This window comes from Chiloscyllium plagiosum, unplaced genomic scaffold, assembly GCF_037043375.1.
Source record: "Chiloscyllium plagiosum isolate Xiang-an unplaced genomic scaffold, Cpla_swu_hap1 HiC_scaffold_7, whole genome shotgun sequence".
In the NCBI taxonomy this organism is placed as follows: Eukaryota; Metazoa; Chordata; class Chondrichthyes; order Orectolobiformes; family Hemiscylliidae; genus Chiloscyllium; species Chiloscyllium plagiosum.
The window spans coordinates 46718563-46733010 of NW_028270145.1; the positions used below are offsets into that span (position 1 = coordinate 46718563).

At 43.5% G+C, this 14448-nt stretch overlaps 2 long non-coding RNA genes across 10 annotated transcripts in view; one reads left to right on the forward strand and one right to left on the reverse strand.

The window, feature by feature from the left end:
* Nucleotides 1–14448, forward strand: part of LOC148149603 (uncharacterized) — a 64594-nt gene that overhangs the window by 41158 nt on the left and 8988 nt on the right. For 7 of the 9 annotated variants that reach the window (XR_015757658.1, XR_015757651.1, XR_015757650.1 and 4 more), the window contains one exon: nucleotides 7316–7442. The exons of the other annotated variants lie outside the window; for them this stretch is intronic. This is a non-coding gene — a long non-coding RNA (uncharacterized LOC148149603). The remainder of the gene's footprint in view (nucleotides 1–7315; nucleotides 7443–14448) is intronic. 9 annotated transcript variants of the gene reach the window in all.
* LOC148149604 (uncharacterized) overlaps nucleotides 1–14448 on the reverse strand; it is a 43819-nt gene that overhangs the window by 8302 nt on the left and 21069 nt on the right. The gene's annotated exons all lie outside the window — the stretch shown is intronic.

The following is a 14448-nucleotide window of genomic DNA, read 5'->3' on the forward strand; positions in this document are numbered from 1 at the left end:
TTTTGAAGACTTGCCATTTTCTAGCTATCCCTTTACCTGCGAACATCTGCCTCCAATCAACTTTTGAAAGTTCTTGTCAAATATCGTCAAAATTGGCCTTCCTCCAATTTACAACTTCAACTTTTAGATCTGGTCTATTCTTTTCCATGATTGTTTTAAAATTAATAGTATTATGGTCACTGGCCCCAAAGTGCTCCCCCACTAACATTTCAGTCACCTGCCCTGCCTTAATTCCCAAGAGTAGGTCAAGTTTTGTACCTTCTCTCATAGGTACATCCACATATTGAATCAGAAAATTTTCTTGTACACACTTAACAAATTCCTCTCCGTCCAAACCCTTAACTCTATAGCAGTCCCAGCCTATGTTTGGAAAGTTAACATTCCCTACCATAACCACCCTATTATTCTTAGAGGTAACTGAGATCTTACAAATTTGTTTCTGAATTTCCCTCTGACAATTGGGGGGTCTATAATACAATCCCAAGAAGGTCATCATCCCTTTCTTTTACTCAGTTCCACCCAAATAACTTGCCTGGATGTATTCCCAGGAATATCCTCCCGAGGTACAGCTGTAATCCCTTATCAAAAATGCCACTCCCCCTCCTCCATTGCCCCCCTTTCTATCCTTCATATAGCATTTATATCCTGGAACAATAAGCTGCCAGTAATGTCCAACCTTGAGCTACATCTCTGTAATTACAATGATATCCAGTCCCATGACCCTAACTATGCCCAGAGTTCATCTGCCTTCCTTGTTAGGCCTCTTGCATTGAAATAAATGCAGTTCAATTTATCAGTCCTACTTTATTCTCTGCTTTTTTCATGCCAATCCTGACTGTTTGACTCGCTCCTTTTCCCAACTGTACCAGTCTCAGATTGATTTATTTCCTCAGTATTTTTCTGGGTCTCACCACCCCCACCCCCCCCAGCCCCAACCTTAATAGTTTAAATCCTTCCGAGTAGCTCTTACAAATCTCCCTGCCATGCAAGTCCCCTTCCAATCCACTTGCAATTCGTCCATCTTGAACAGGTCATTTCTACCACACAAGAGATTCCAATGATCGAAAAATGTGAACCCTTCTCTCCCGCACAAACTCCTCAGCCATGGATTCATTTGCTCTATCCTCATTTCTAACCCTCACTAGCTCATAGCACCCGGAGTAATCCAGATATTACTACTCTCAAAGACCTGTTTTAAATTCCTGCCCAACTTTCTGTATTCTTCCTTCGGAATCTCATTCTTTTCCCTGCTATGTTGTTAGTTCCAATGTGTACAACAATGTCCTGTTGGTCCCTCTCTCCTTTGAGAACATTCTGTAACCTCTCTGAGTTAACCTTGATCCTGGCACCAGGAAGGTGACATTATTCTGATTTTTCACTGCCAGCTGCAGAAAATCTGTCTGTGCCTCTGACTAGAAAGTCCCCTATCACAATCAATCACTTGGAACCCAACATACCCCTCATTACATTAGAGCGATTCTTGGGACCAGAAGTTTGGCTGTCTGTGCTACATTCCCTCTACATTTTCCAAAGCAGCGTACTTGTTTGTAATGGAGATAACCACAGGAGACCCCTGCATTACCTGCCTATCTCCCCTACCTTTCCTGGTGCTAACCCATCAACCTGACTATGTCTGTGGCTTTTCTCCCTTCCTATAACTGCCATCCATCACACCCCTTAACTCCTGTAAATTCCTTATTGTCTCTAACTGCCGCTCCAACTGATCCATGTGATATGATTGGATTCACAACTAAAGATACTTCCAACAGACGTAATCATCAGTAACATGGAAACTCTCCCTAAATGCCTACACCTTACAAGAAGAGCACATCACTCTACTAAAGGCCAGCTTTGGTCCTTCACAAACGACAGACCCAGAGAGTAGCACCATCTTATTGGTCTAAAAAACGCCAAATGCCAGACTTTCTCAATCAAGATATGCCCTTCTTTTCACAATACTCTATGCGTCAATAGATATTGCTTTTTTCAAGGAAATAAGACAACTATGGTTACAAGAGATCTTAAACAAGCAAAATCAGAAATTGCTGGAGAAACTCAAGAGGTCTCGCAACCATTTATGGAGAGAAAAAGAGTCAACATTTCAAAAAGTGTTATTGGACTCAATAATAATTCTGTTTTATCTCCACAGATGCTGCCAGACCCTGCTGAATTTCTCCAACATTTTTTGTTTTTGCTTGTTTCAAGCATCTTTTTGAACCACTCCACTGTAGTTGCAAGTGCTGAGTTCGATTTCTATAAATAGAAATTAGCACCTATCTAATCATCACTTTCAAATGATTGATGATTTAACTGCCAATAACAGGCAATTTTTGGTTTCTCCTGTGCAGTTTTTTAAAAAAAATCAACATATATTAAACCAAATTTCAGTTTGAGAAATACTCATTCATATGTACCAAAGATTTCCCGGTCACTCTATAGCTTTCATTTCTCAACCACTCTGCACCTGAGGATTTGTTGGCTTTTCATCCCATTAATTTCTCAAGTACATTTTCTCCACTGAGATGAGTAATGAAGTTCCTGTGTCGATGCTAGATTTTTATTGTTTCACTACAGTTTGGAAGTATTCTGTGAAAATAGGCATTAGTTCATATTTCATTACTACCTGCTGTCCCTTTCAAGTTAGAAAGAGCCTATTGGCTCTCCAGCTTTTAAAACCTTGAAACAGATACCCATTTGGGTCTTAGTTCTGCCTTTTTTGTAGGGTATGTGGGACATTTCTTGTTCCAGTCCTCTTGGGCCTCTATCCACATTCCTTTCTCTGGTACATCAGTGACAGCATCGGTGATGCTTCCTGCTCTCATCCAGAAATGGAAACAAAATCATAATTTTTTCATCAAATTTTCATCCTTCTTTCACCTTCACCTGGTTTATTTCTTTCTTTCCCTTCTTTAACTTCTCTGTTTCCATATTTGGGTACAGACTGTCTACCATTTCAAATCCATAGACTCCCACAGTTACCATGACTATAGTTCCTCACACCTTGCTTCTTGTCAGGATGTAATTCTGTTCTTCCAGCTCTCCATATCCATCACGTTTGTTCCAAAGATGCCACCTTCCATAGAAGTGCTTCCAACGTCTTCCTTTTTCCTCAACGAAGGATTCCTACCCTTCACTCCTCATCTCTCAGTTGGCAGGACTTTTGACTGTGTTCTACTCATTCTGTCTTCACCCCTTCTCCTTTGTCTCAGAACAACAATCTGGTTCTGCTTTTTGTCAAAGGATCATTCTCTGCCATTTCTGTCAACTCCAGCAAGATACCACGGCTGAACACATTTAACCCTCCCTTCTCCTGTTATGTTTCCCAGGGATTGTTCTCTCATGACAACTTAGTCCATTTTTCCATCATTCCCCAAATCTCTTCAGCTCTCCCATGGCACTTTCCATGCGAACATCAAAGGTGACATGCTTGTCCCTTTCACTATTCCTTCTTCACCATCTAAGGTCCCCAACATACTTCAGGTAAAGCAGTAATATATATACCCCTACCTCTTTTAATCTAGTCGACTGTGCATAGAGTAAGGACTCCTCCACAATGGCAACATTAAATGCAGGCTGAGTGATTGCTGAACAAACAGTAGCATTCTGTCCACAAAATGATCCCATCTATCTTCTGCTTACCATTTCAACAGACCTAATTTGATTTCACACTAACATTTCTGTCAAAGGCCTGCTGCAGTTTTCCAGTGAAGCCCAACACAAGCTCGAGGAACAACAATTCATTTTCCACTTTGTCACTCTACAGTCTTAAGGACAGAACTCTGAGTTCAAAAAAATCAGACTTATGAACTCTGTCCTCCATTTTGCTCATTTCTCCACTTCAACCCCACCTTCCGAAATGTTTTGTTTGCCTGGTTTTGCTCTCAGCAGAGCTGACTCATTCTTTGCTTTTAACACCTACCATTCACAACTACTTTTCAACTGTGACCCTTCCTACAACCACAGAACTCCCTTTAACCTTACCATCTGTTCTACTTCCTCCATCTTTCTCAACCATTTAAAATCCACCATTTTCCCAACCCCTTTCAGATCCACAGAAGAGTTATATCAAACTAAAAAAAAATTACTCAGTTTCCCTCTCCACAGATGCTGCCAGAACGGGTGAGTTTGTGTGGCAAGTTATGTTTCATTCAAGTATTATTTTGGTGAACCTTCTCCGAAATGCTTGTGATGCATTTACATCTTTTATTTAATAAGGTGATCCTAATACCGTACATAGTACTCCAGATACAGTCTCACCACTGCCCTGCATAACTGAAGTATATACTGGCAAATGGCAATAGTTTAGATTTAGTCTAGTCAGTATGGACAAGTTGGAGTAAGGGGTCTTTTTTTGTGCTATATGACACTATGACACTCTACTTTTGCATTCATTTCTCCTGTGATAAATAATAATGTCATTTTCACTTTCCGAATTACTTGCCATACCTGAACGTTAACTTTTTGCGATTCATGCACTAGGACACACAAATCCTTATACAACCCAGATCTCTGTAATCTCTCATGATTTAGATAAACTGCTTCTTTGTAATTCTCCCTGCCAAAACAAAGAATTTCACATTTGCTGCATTATATTCCATTTCCCAGATCTTTTGTCATTCACTTAAACGATCTACATCTCTTGTAGCTTCCTCATGTCTTCTTCACAACTTATTTCCCACTTATCTTTGTGTCATCAGCAAATTTGACAATGATGCCTACTATCCCTTCATATAAATAATTCATACAAAATGTAAATAGTTGAGATCCCAGCACTGATCTTGTAGCTCACAACTTGTTACATCTTGCCAATCTGAAAAGCACCTATTTATGCCTAATAGCTGTTTCCTGTTATCCAGTCAATCTTCTCGCCATGTCAATATGCTACCTCCTACACCTTGAGATTTTATTTTCTGAAGTAATGTTTAAAGTGGCACTTTATCAAATTTTGGAAATCTAAGTACAAAACATCCACTGATTCATGGTTGTCCACACCACTTTACCTCCTCAAAGCACTCCTCTACATCAAATGATTTCCATTTCACAAACGAGATTGACTCTGTTGATGACCTTGAACTTATAGAGGTTCCCCTCTTGTTTTAGTGATAGTGTCAAACATTTTCCCAATGAAAGATGTCAAGATAACTAGCCCTGAGGTACCTGCGATCTAACTCCATTTTTCTTGAATAAAGGATTTGCATGTGTTTTCTTCTAATTTCAGGACACCTTACTCAAATCAGTAGAATTTTGGAAAATTAAAACCAGTACATCAACAATCTCACTCGTCACTTCTCTTTCGACCTGACAAAGAAGTCCATCAGCACTGGTGCATTTGTCAGCCCACAGCTCCAGCAATTTACTCAGTACCACTTCTCTGGTGATAATGACTTTTCAGAGTTCCTCCCTCCCGAAATTTCCTGATTTAACACTTTGAATGGGATGTTACTTGTATTGTTAGTAATGGAGGCTGATGCACAATACTTGTTTAATTCATCTGAAATTTCCTTATTCACCATTTTTAATTATCCAGATTCACTTTCTGTTAGGCCAACACTCACTCTGTTAACTCTTTTCTTCTAAAAATATTTATAGAAACTCCTATCTATAAGCATACGTAAATGTGAAACTGGATCAGAAGTACACCATTCAGTCCCTCAAGACTACCCAACTTCGAATTAAGATTATGGCTGATCTGTTTGTATTTCAAATTCCGTGTTCCATCTACTCTGAGAACCTTTAATTTTCCTACCTACCAAGAGTCTATCCAAACTCTCTTAAAATATTCAATCGTTTTATCTTTCTGGTTCACATTTCCTTATGCTCTAATTCTACCCTTTTAATTTTGCTCATTCTTTGTTTTATATATATTCTCTTCATTCTGCTGACATGCCCTCACCTGTCTTTGCACAATTATATGCTTTTCCTTTCAGTTTGATACCACCTTTATCATTTCATAGTTAACCACCAATCCCTTGGAATTTTTCTTCATCTTTAGAATGAATCTATTCCGTGTATTCTGAAATATCCTCTTAATTGTCTGCCACTACCAATCTATTGTCCCAACCTTTAGTCTGTCACATTTTTAGGTTACACTCTCCTCTCCCTGAACACTGAACACAAGAAATGACCCAATCCGAAGAGATGTGACTTTCTCCTGGTGCAACTACTCCAGGTTGCATCCCCTCCCTCGCTTGCAAACTCTGAGTACCTTCAAATATTTGCTGAAGACATGTTTACCATGGAACAAGTCAGTATCCAGGAACTCCAATGTATTGCATCTGTGATACAGCATATTACATATCATGCACCACATCATTTCACTGAAAGTGCCAACTTCTGTCCCACATTTTCGCCTTATAGTGGGATTTAGGGAGTATCCTACAAACGACAAAGGAGCACTTGAAAAAGGCATGACCCATTATCTCTCCAATATCTTTAGACTTAAATCGTAAACTGCTTTTGACCTTGTGTGTCAGTGTATGTATCACCAGTTCAAGATTGCTGAAACCAAGTTTAACAAAAGCACCTCAGCGACTGAAGCTCCAGTTTCAAATATACATGACCAGTTTAAACAGGATTTAAACAGTATTAGTCATTTTCAGGTTGTTCTTTTTTTAAAACCTTCTACTGTGGAGTAGAGTGAGCTCTCTACAGGATTGTCTCTGACCACTGTTGGACTTGCTTAAAGTGTTAACTTCCCAATCTGTCACAAGGGGTTCACGTACTGGTAGTTAAATGGTCCTGCCCCCTGAACTGCAGGCTGGCGAGAAAGAATCAGTTGGCCTTATAAATGGTCACAAACTCCTTGTTCACCTGCTGCATGCTGGCAGATAGTCCCATTGACCCTCAATACCCATCCCATCTGCAGAGGACAGTGAGAGCTGGGGTAATATTTCTTATTGGGGGCCCTACTGAAGCACTCCTCACCCTACCCAATGTCCCTTCCACATGTGGTTATGTCGCTGGTGCCCAACCATCTCACCTATTCCCAACACCTGCTATTCCTGATCCCAACTGAATATCCTCCACCTGCTGAATTTGTCTATCTTGGTCGTTGCTGAGGCTCAATGCAGTCCCAGAAGTAGCCACTTCTTCAGAGGTCCAGAAATCTGCCAACCAATCAGATTGGCTGTCAGCTTTTGAGGGCAGGATTTCCTCCCAGTTGGGGGCTAAAAAATGTTTCCAGCCACTTAATGCTCCTCAGAGTGTTAAATGGTTCTGGGCAGTTCCACAGAATGTAGGAGCATTTTATGGTGGCTACTTTGACAGCAGAATGTGAGTGCTTGCTGTACAATTCTGTTTCTGATCTCTCATGCAGGTCAGGCAGAAGGACAAAGAGGTAGTGTGAGTGGAGGTAGAGCCAGCAATCTACATTTCAAGATGAGAGAGAGAGTCTTAGAAGATGAACTGTCACACCATTCTCCCCGCATTCAGCACCAACTCAGGTAATCCATTTTGGTAGGTAATAGTTCAGGTATAGATTCAGAGACATAACCTGCTAAGCATAGTTCAGAGCATTTGACAGAGACTGTAACAGTTAAGATTACAATCACCTGTGGGAGACCAGGCTGATAGTGAGTCTCTGGCATCATTGGCAACATAACGCTGCAGCTGCAGCAAGTGGTGAGGCAAAATCACCAAGCATGAAAACTGGAGGTGTCCATCCAAAACCTTGAGTACTGTCTCGCTCTGGAACAACCGGCGAATCTTACAGAGAGCCAGATCCAGCAGATGAATCAGTGGATCTGGAAAATGCATGCAGACCTGTTTTTCTCCACAAACTCTGTGCAGTAATGGGTGAGTGACATGTCTGGGGTCAACAACAGGTTGTTACACTTCTCAGCTCAGCATGGATTGATAGGTTGCCTTGCAAGTAAGGAAGAATGACTACTTGTTGCATAGAACATAGAAAAGTACAGCACAGAACAGGCCTTTTGGCCCACGATGTTGTGCCGAGATTTAATCCTAATGTAAAATATAGTAACAACCTACACATCCCCCAACTCACTGCTATCCATGTGCTTGTCCAGCAGTTGCTCAAATGTCCCCAATGACTCTGCTTCCACCACCACCGCTGGTAACGCATTCCATGCATTCACAACTCTGTGTAAAAAACCGACCTCTGACATCTCCTTTATGCCTTCCTCCTAATATCTTCAAACTATGACTTCTCGTACCAGTCAATCCTGCCCCGGGGAAAAGTCTCTGTCTATTGACTCTATCTATTTCTATCATTATTTTGTACACCTCGATCAGGTCTCCTCTCTTCCTCCTTCTCTCCAGAGAGAAAAATCCGAGCCTATTCAACCTTTCTTCATAAGGCAAGCCCTCCAGTCCAGGCAGCATCCTTGTACACCTTCTTTGCACCCTCTCCAAAGCCTCTGTATCTTTCCTATAGTAGGGCGACCAGAACTGGACACAATATTCCAAGTGTGGCCTCACTAGGGACTTGTAGAGCTGCAGCAAAACCTCACAGCTCTCAAACTCTATCCCCCTGTTGATGAAAGCCAAAACACCATATGCTTTCTTAACAACCCTATCCACTTGGGCGGCAACTTTGAGGGATCTATATACTTGCAACCCAGATCCCTCTGTTCCTCCACACTGCCAAGGATCCTGTCTTTAATTCTATATTCAGCATTTGAGTTCGACCTTCCAAAATGCATCACTTCGCATTTATCCAGGTTGAACTCCATCTGCCATTTCTCAGCCCAGGTCTGCATTCTGTCTATGTCGCGGTTCAGCCTGCAATAGCCCTCTGTACTATCGATGACACCTCCAACCTTTGTGTCATCTGCAAATTTACTAACCCACCCCTCAACCTCCTCATCCAAGTCATTTATACAAACTACAAAGAGCAGAGGCCCAAGTACAGAGCTCTGCGGGACCCCACTCAACACTGACCTCCAGGCAAAATGCTTTCCATCTTCAACCACTCTCTGCCTTCTGTCGGCCAGCCAATTCTGAATCCAGATAGCCAAATCTGAATCTAGATAGCCAAATATTCCTGTATCCCATATTTCCTGACTTTATGAATGAGCCTACCATGGGGAACCCTATCAAATGCCTTGCTGAAATCCATATACACCACATCCACTGCTCGACCTGTCTTGACACCTCCTCAAAGAACTCAATAAGATCTGTGAGGCATGACCTGCCCCTCACAAAGCCATGCTGACTGCCTTTAATCACACTATGCTTTGCCAAATAGTCATAAATCCTATCTCTCAGAATTCTTTCCAAAACTTTGCTGACCGCAGACGTAAGATTGACTGGTCTGTAATTGCCAGCAATTTCCCTATTACCCTTCTTAAAAAGAGGAACAACATTCGCCTCCTTCCAATCCTCCGGTATGACTCCCATGGAGAGTGAGGAGCCAAATATCCTCGCCAGCGGCTTAGCAACTTCCTTTCTCGCTTCCCGGAGCGGCCTAGGATAAATCTGGTCTGGCCCTGGGGACTTATCAATCTTAATGTTTTCCAAAATTTCTAGCACATCAACTTCATCAATCTTGATCTGGTCAAGACTGTATCCCAGCTCCTCTAAGTTTTCATTTATAACAAGTTCCCTTTCCTTGGTGAAAACCAAAGCAAAAAACTCATTTAAGACTTCCCCTATCTGTTCAGACTCCACGCACAAGTTTCCTCCGCTATCCCTGATCAGCCCTACCTTCTCCTTGATCATTCTCTTATTCCTCATGTATTAGTAAAATGTCCTTGGGTTCTCCCTAATTCTTCTTGCCAAGCCTTTTTCGTGCCTCCTCCTGGCTCTCCTAGTCCATTTCTGAGCTCCTTTCTAGCAAGCCTGTAATCCTCTAAAGCTGTGCTAGATCCTTGCTCCCTCCACCTTACATAAGCTGCCTTCTTCCTTTTGACGAGCAGTTCCTCTGTTCTCGTCATCCAAGGTTCCTTAATCTTACCTCTTCTTACCTGCCTCAGAGGAACAAATTTGTGCATCACTCACAACAACTGCTCCGTAAATATGGGCGGCACGGTGACACACTGCTACCTCACAGCGCCTGAGACCCGATTCAGTTCCTGCCTCAGGCGACTGACTGTGTGGAGTTTGCACATTCTCCCCGTGTCTGCGTCGGTTTCCTCCGGGTGCTACAGTTTCCTCCCACAGTCCAAAAATGTGCCGGTCAGGTGAATTGGCCATGCTAAACTGCCATAGTGTTAGGTGAAGGAGTTAATGTAGGGGAATGAGTCTGGGTGGGTCGCGCTTCGGCGGGTCGGTGTTGACTTGTTGGGCCAAAGGGCCTGTTTCCACACTGTAAGTAATCTATGTAAGTAATCTAATCTAAATAGTCTCCACATGTCTGCTGTGCCCTTTCTGTAGAACAATTGCCCACAGTCTATACTTCCCAACTCCTGCCTGATAGCGTCATAATTTCTTTTTCCCCAATTGAATATCTTCCCTCGGTAATTACTCCTTTCACTTTCCAAGGCTATGCTAAATGTGGGGCAGTTGTGATCACTGTCACCAAAGTGCTCTCCCACCGCGAGATCTGACACATGTCCTGGCTCGTTGCCGAGCACCAAATCCAAAATGTCCTCTCCCCTCATCGGTCTGTCGACATACTGAGTAAGGAAACCCTCCTGAACACACCTGACAAAATTGGTTCCATCCAAACCATCTACACTTAGGAGGTTCCAGTTGATATTGGGAAAGTTGAAATCACCCATAACAACAAACCTGCTACTATTGCACTTTTCCAGAATCGGCCCGCCTATGAGCTCTTCAATCTCTCTACTGCTATTAGGTGGTCTGTAGAAAACCCCCAGTCCGGTGGCTGTTCCCTTGCTGTTCCTAACTTCCACCCATACTGACTCAGTAGATAAACCTTCCTCAACAACCTTTGTTTCTGTAGCTGTAATGCATTCTCTGATTATCAGCTACACCCCCTCCTCATTTTCCACCCTCCCTGTTCTAAACCCAAGAACATCAAGCAACCATTCCTGCCCAGTGAAACCCATGTCTCTGTTATGGCCACAACATTGTAGTCGCAAGTGCTGATCCATGCTCTAAGTTCATCAGTCTTATTTCGGACACTCCTTGCATTAAAGCATACACACGTCAACCGATCCCTTTGTTTCATCGCGTGAGAAACCTTCCTTTTAGATTCAATATATCCTGTCACTGTCACGTCTGCAACTGACCCCTCTCAGACATGAGGCTCTGATTCCCACTCCCCTGCCAAATTAGTTTAAAGCCTCCCGAATCACATGAGCAAATCTCCCACTCAGGACATTTGTAGCCCTCCAGTTCAGATGCAACCTGTCCTTCATGTACAGGTCCCATCTTCCCCAGAAGGTATCCCAATGGTCTAGGCATCTGAAGCCCTCCCTCCTGCCATGTGTTAAGTTGCATTCGCTGACTGTTCCTCATCTCACTATCTCGTGGCACTGGTAGCAAACCTGAAATCACTACTCTATTCATCCTGCTCTTCAGCTTCCAACCTAACTGTCTGTAGTCACTTTTCAGATCCTCAATCTCTTTCCTGGCTATATCATTGGTGCCAATATGTACCATGATTTCTGGCTGCTCTCCCTCCCCCTTCAGAATCTTGTAAACCCGATCGGCAACATCCCGGACCCTGGCACCAGGGAGGCAACATACCTTCCGGGAGTCCCGTTCCTGACCACAAAATTTCCTGTCAATCCTCTGACTATTAAGTCCCCGACCACTAGCACTTTTCTATTTTCTCCCCTTCCCTTCTGAGCCTCAGTGCTAGAGACCTGACAACTGTGGCTTACACCTGGTAGGTCATCCCCACCAGCAGTATCCAAAATGGTATACTTATTGCCGAGGGGAATGGCCACAGGGGATCCCTACTCTGACCATCGGTTCTCTTTCTTCCCCCTGACAGTAACCCAACTGTTCTTATCCTGTGTCTGGGGAGTGACCACCTCTCTGTATATCCTCTCAATTTCCCCCTCAGCCTCCCGGATGATCCGTAGTTCATCCAGCTCCAGCTCCAGTTCCCTAACTCGGTTTTCGAGGTGCTAGAGTTGGGTGCACTTCCTGCAGATGTAGTCGGCAGAGACTTGAGAAGTATCTCTCACCTGCCACATTCTGCAGGAGGAACATGCAACTGCCCTAACGTCCATAACCTGTTACTCTGATAGCCTGCACATAACTAAACAAAGTAAGAGAAGAAAAAACAAAGAAACCTGAAAACTTACCTAGTTTACAGACTCTTAGTAAGGTTAGAGGAGTTGGGTGGGAGGGAGGCCCTACGGTGTGGGTCTCGGATTTAGATCTCACCCACTTAAAAAGGGTTTTTGTCAGGGCATTGCTGGTGGTGGGCAGTGGATCCTCAACTGCTCTGCCAGTGATCCCAATGATTTCAATAGTCATGATAATAGAGGATCAAGTATGCATTTCTTTTGTTAGTTTTGACTCAATAAGTAATACTCTTACCTCTAAATCATGGAGTTCCAAGGTTAAGTCCCATTCCAGGGCTTGAGCACATAAAAATCAATGTTGCCATTCTAGGAAGTTGAGAGAGACTGCTGCCCTGCTGAAAGAGACTATTGATTAATTAAAGAAAAGTGTCTTAACAATAATCTTAAATAATGTCAATGATGTGGAGATTGTGTAAAATGTTGGCAAAAGTTTGGTTCTGATCAAATTGTTCATTCTTATTTACAAAAAGAGCATTGAACAAATTTAAATTAGCTAATTAGAGTGGGGAGGGAGAAGAAGAGAATGGAAAATAGAGAGAAAGCAAGGGTTAGGTTTAATTATATTTGCTGTATTGTAACAGGGATCCAGACTGGAATCGCTGCTCTTTGTGAGATATATATATTGGATGAAAACATGGATGGGTGAGTTAGTAAGTATGCAGACGACACAAATATTAGTGAAGTTGTGGATAGAACAGACATGGTAAACTTTATTGGTCGGGGCATTGAGTACAAGAGTTAGGATCTCATGTTGCAGCTTTAAAGACTTTGGTTAGGCAGCATACAGAGTATTGCATTCAGTTCTGGCCACCACATTACAGGAAGGATGTGGAGGCTTTGGACAGGGTGCAGAAGAGAATGCTGCTTGATTAGACGGGTACTGTATGTAGAGGCTAGAGAGACTAGGTTTGTTTTCTCTCGAGTGGCAGAGGCTGAGGGGTAACTTAATGGAAGTCTATAAAATTATGAGATGTACAGATGGGTTTGACAGTCAGAATCTTTTTCCTAGAGTTGAAATGTATAATACTAGGAGGCATGCATTTAAGGTGAGAGGGGAAATTTCAAAGGAGATGTGAGGGGCAAGTATTTTTACATAGAATGTGGCAGGAGTCAAGAACACACTGCCAGGGATGATAAGGGCATTTAGGGTGCTTTTAGATAAGCATGTGAATATGTAAAGAATGGAGGGATATGAACTAAAGCCAGGCAGGAGGGATTAGTTTAATTTGGCCTCATGTTTGGCCCCGCCCCTCCAACCGCCACCAGGACAGAACCCCACTGGTCCTCACCTACCACCCCACCAATCTCCATGTACAGCGCATCATCCGCCGTCATTTCCGCCGCCTCCAAACGGACCCCACCACCAAGGATATATTTTCCTCCCCTCCCCTATCAGCATTCCGTAAAGACCACTCCCTCCGTGACTCCCTCGTCAGATCCACACCCCCCACCAACCCAACCTCCACTCCCGGCACCTTCCCCTGCAACCGCAGGAGGTACAAGACTTGCGCCCACACCTCCCCCCTCACCTCCCTCCAAGGCCCTAAAGGAAACTTCCATAACCGCCACAGATTCACCTGCACCTCCACACACATCATCTATTGCATCCTCTGCACCCGATGTGGCCTCCTCTATATTGGGGAGACAGGCCGCCTACTTGCGGAGCGTTTTAGAGAACACATCTGGGACACCCGGACCAACCAACCCAACCACCCTGTGGCTCAACACTTCAACTCCCCCTCCCACTCCACCAAGGATATGCAGGTCTTTGGACTCCTCCATCGCCAGACCACAACAACACGACGGTTGGAGGAAGAGCGCCTCATCTTCCGCCTAGGAACCCTCCAACCACAAGGGATGAACTTGGGTTTCACCAGTTTCCCCTCCTCCCACCTTGTCTCAGTCAAATCCATCGAACTCAGCACCGCCTTCCTAACCTGCAATCTTCTTCCTGACCTCTCCGCCCCCACCCCAGTCTGACCTATCACCCTCACCTTGACCTCTTTCGACCTATCGCATTTCCGACGCCCCTCCCCCAAGTCCCTCCTCCCTACCTTTTATCTTAGCCTGCTGGACAAACTTTCCTCATTCCTGAAGAAGGGCTTATGCCCGAAACGTCGATTCTCCTGTTCCCTGGATGCTGCCTGACCTGCTGCACTTTTCCAGCAACACATTTTCAGCTGTATTGTTCTATACTCGACATGCTAATTAAATTCAAGTCAAGTGCATTCTGTATTTTGAAATACACTATGTGGAGAATATT